The sequence below is a fragment of the Alnus glutinosa genome, chromosome 1 (genome assembly GCF_958979055.1).
Source record: "Alnus glutinosa chromosome 1, dhAlnGlut1.1, whole genome shotgun sequence".
In the NCBI taxonomy this organism is placed as follows: Eukaryota; Viridiplantae; Streptophyta; class Magnoliopsida; order Fagales; family Betulaceae; genus Alnus; species Alnus glutinosa.
Genome location: NC_084886.1, coordinates 49,187,654 through 49,192,123, shown reverse-complemented (window position 1 = coordinate 49,192,123; position 4,470 = coordinate 49,187,654). Strand labels below are relative to the sequence as shown.

The following is a 4,470-nucleotide window of genomic DNA, read 5'->3' as shown; positions in this document are numbered from 1 at the left end:
CTAAATACTAAACCATTATATTAGTATGAATTTGTATACTATAGTCTATATCATATATGACACTATATAGCTATAATTATATATGTTACTAATATAGTAATATGTATATATATTTATGATTATAAATTATGAATCATATCATATCACTTGATTTATGAGATTATCTATGAATCTATAATAAGTAATTAAGTATGATTTTTATAAATTTACGAGTAATAAATCATAATTATCAAATTTATAATAATTCATAATTACCTACTAATAATACTAATATTATATGATCATATGATCTAAGTATTATCATATGATAGTATATTTAACATATTAACATGATCTAACAATCCGTATGTAATAATTATTAAATATTTAATGATAATACTCATAGCATATAGTAAAGTGATTGCATATTTTATATTTACATAAATTACATGTCATATGGTAGTATGGTACAATGTTATATTATTATATGATCATATAATCCTATAAATTATAATCTTATTATATTATATGAATAATTTGATTAAGTATCTGGATTGTCATTATATCATATGACTAACAATTAATTATTGATATTATTCATTTTTACTATTTTATATAAATATGACCAATTAATATATATTGACCAATAACTATTGTTATTTGTTACTTAATTTATGCTTACATAATACACATAGTATATTATTCATTATATATATATATATATATGACTATACGAGTCGAGCCTTAATAAACGAGTCGATCCTTATACGAGCGGGTTCACGAGCTTTAGTCGGGTCGAGTCGAGTTTATACGAGTTTGCATCGTTTAATAATCGAGTTTGATTTTCGTGTTCACGAGTAGCTCATTTAATAATCGATTCGAGCACGAGTCGAGTTTATTCGAGCCGATCTCGAGTAAGCTCACGAGTAGCTCAGCTCGTTTACACCCCTAGCGTGATATAAATGGAAGAATTAGCATGAAAAAAGTGGAAAAAAAATGTTTTGTAATTGTTTTTTTATTTCAATAGTAATAAAAAATTATTAATGTGATATAAAAAGTGAAAAAAGTTTGAATGTTTTGAAGTTGATTTTTTTTTTTTTTTTTTTATTTTTTTTTATTTTATAAGTGAAAATAAGGAAAGGAGAAGATGGTTATCGAACAGAACCCTCTTTTTAGATTTGACCTATTCTTGCACACGGATCTATTGCCATAGAGAGTATATTGACCTGACCGGCGTTCTCTGTACCATAATCTCAGACCCACAAATGTACACATATGCGCTTGCCGAAGCCAGCTTTGCTTTGGTGTAGTTATCATCAAAAAGCCATAATAACACGAATCTTTATAAAATCCCCGCACATGAGCGTAAATCTGCTGCTCTTGAGTTCAAATCTGTCATGTACGAGCTCGGCTCTGTTCCACTCTCCCTTTCTTGACGAATGGTGCTCTTGATCACCGGTCACCATTCTGAACTTTTATTTTTGTAAGAACAATGAGTCGTTCCCACAGACGGCGTCAATCTATTAGTGCAAATTTTGGTCCGATGATGTGGCCAAATCAGAGCCTTCCCTTTGCCAACGTGTTGACCTGCAAAACAGTAGAGACTCGCTGGGCGTTAGCCGGCGAAGCCTCCTCTGACGTTCAAGTCAATGAAATGTCCAAGAAAAGAAGTTAGAGAGAGAGAGTAGAGGATCATAGACCCTTCATATGCCGCTCGGGCTTTTTTCTCTCTTTTTTTTGTCAACCTATTTTTTTTCCTCTCGGTTTCTTCTTTTTCTTTTCACTCTTTTTCCTCTTGGTTTCTTATTCTTCTTCTTCTTTTCACTCCTTGAAACACGAACTTCCTTTTCCTTTCTTTCTACTCACGCCTTGCATCACCCCCACAAACAACAAACTTCTTCTTTCTTTCTTTCTTTTCTTTTCTTTTCCTTTTTTTTTTGTTTTTTTTTTACTCACGCCTCGCATATCACCACACAAAACTTCTTCCTCTTTTTTCTTTTTTTTTTCACCATTAGATACAAGAATGCAAGATCTATGGTGAGGAGATTTGTAAAAAGACTATAAAAAAATAAGACAATAAAACAAAAGAAGAGAAAATTTTACAAGACCATTGGAATTGAACATTGGTGTTAGCCTATAACTCTGGTACGATATAAAACCTAATAATAATCTAAAGAGATAAAGGAAAGAGAGAAATATACAAAAATTAAGGTGATACATGTTAAAGCCTTATAGGATACATATCCCTTCATATTTGATTTAAGTACAATGCTCAATTTATAGAATTTTACATGTTATTTGAAAATTTTCAAATACAAACATATCCTTCAAATTAGGGTTAACAAAAACATTAATCTACGGTAATCAAATCATCTAAATCTCTTGATTTAGGAAATTCAAATAAACATTTATTCCAATGGATTTCTATCCTTATAATTCCTTAACATGCATCTGTCGTTGATGCCAAATGAAAATAATCTTGCACCTCATGCTAATATGGATAATCATCTGATTTTTATTTCTTCTTGAATCTTGAGCAATTGCTTTAGAAATGAGGAATCTTCTGATGTATCTAGTGGCTAGCACAAAATAATTGGCTAATCCAGAAGTTGTATTTTATTTTCTCTTATATATATATATTGGGGGGCAAACAATGATACTATCACAACAATGCATGACATTGGACATGTCAGGTGCAAACTATCTTAACAAACAAATAGAGAAAAATGATGAATATAATACCAGAGGCATAAACAAACCTCCCAAGCATCTTCAAGTAAATTTTAGCAATCTTCCATTTCTCAGAGTCTGGTAGAAGTCATCCTCCAGTGCTGTATTAGCTGTCCTGGAAACTGAAAATAAAGAAGACTTTCAAGCTCATGAAATTTCAAGTACCCAATGGGAAGACGATATTTTTGAATGCAAATATAATCTCAACTAATGACCAATTTTAGCAACAATGGAAGACTCGAGACGTACAGTTAACCGAAATAGAAGAGAACTCATTGTCTTGATTCAAAAGTAGTTTAAATGAAGAAGAAAATCTTTATAATTACACATACATATACATTGACAACTTAAAACAATGAAGGTACTATCTCATATGAAACTTGAAGTTTGCGAACTGCATCAAGGCATATGCAAAATTGAAACTGACTGGTTTTACCTGTGCTCGATCTCCACAGTCATTCACAAACACATTGAACAAATGTATATATTTTGTTCTCATAGGTAAATACAACTCTCACAATCATATAGGATAACCATTCCTCCATCCACCCTAGTTTATGAGGGAGGAGATTTCATTTGGTTTAAAGACCCTGTGCACTAGTTGTATTTTTAGCATTTCCCTTAAAGACCATAGGCAAAGCACACACACCAATGTAAACTTTCCCAAGTACGCAGCGAACATCCCTAAGACAAATCTATAGAAGTATACTATTTGCACGGATAATAACACAACAACACTGTAGGCACAGCCCCAGGAAGAAAAGACAAGAAGAAGCCACATAATCCTATGGTTTAAGCACATAATCCAATGAAACAAGTCTCTTTCCATCTATCTACCGGTAAGTAAATACCTTCTAAGGTATGGTGTATCAACAAGAATCAACAATTCTTGTGACAGAGGAATTGACATTAGTATGTGAAAGATATACAGTAAAGTGGACAAGCCTCCCACTCTAACCTGAAAGATCCCATAAACCTTGCGAAACCCAAGCCTGCTTTCAGACCTCAAATCTCATTTCAAGACTAACTTCAGCTGCTGGCAGCCCTTAGGATTGTGGTTGGGTCAATCTTCAACCTGACAAAAAACACACAGGTGGAAGCCCCACTTTGTTTGACACCAAAACCTCTAAGTTGGTTTGTCCTAGCTAGCCATAATACCTACTATATTCTTCTTAGTTTAGGATGTAGTTTGATAGCTGACAAGCCAGAGCAAGCAGCTGCAACCAATGCTTACAGGGAGGACTTGGCAAATATATTCAGTAAAGGGTCCTATCCAGCTGTCTATAAACTACTTGATCAATATCAGACATGGCTTCCTCACATGAACCACAGGCAAAAAGAGATCAAAAAAAGTGAAGCTTACATGTACTCAACACCCGAAGAGTAGCCAGTGACATAACTGAAAGTTCTGAACCTTCCGATTTCTACTGTCTTCCCATTTGCTATATATCGCACCATGGCTATAGAGGAAAATATATTAATTCTCTTGCAATCATATTAAGGATTTTATTTCTGCATTCACTTCCGATAAAGGGATCTGGGTTCTGTCATGATTAACATCAGAATTTCTAACTCCACCAGCAATTTTTCCCCTCTTTCTTGTCCAGGTGAGAGTTCCAAATGACAAATTACTTCAACTTCAACAACTCAGGCAAACGATACTTCAACCACTTGTTACTTAGATAATAAATCCCATCTACTTAAGCCACAAAGGTTCAAAAACCCAAAAATTGGACATTCAGATGCATCAGTTTTGCAGTT

General features: G+C 33.2%; 1 pseudogene; it reads right to left on the bottom strand.

Moving 5' to 3' along the window:
* Positions 1-2,738: 2,738 nt before the first annotated feature.
* LOC133855773 (uncharacterized) overlaps positions 2,739-4,470 on the bottom strand; it is a 2,667-nt pseudogene continuing 935 nt past the window's right edge.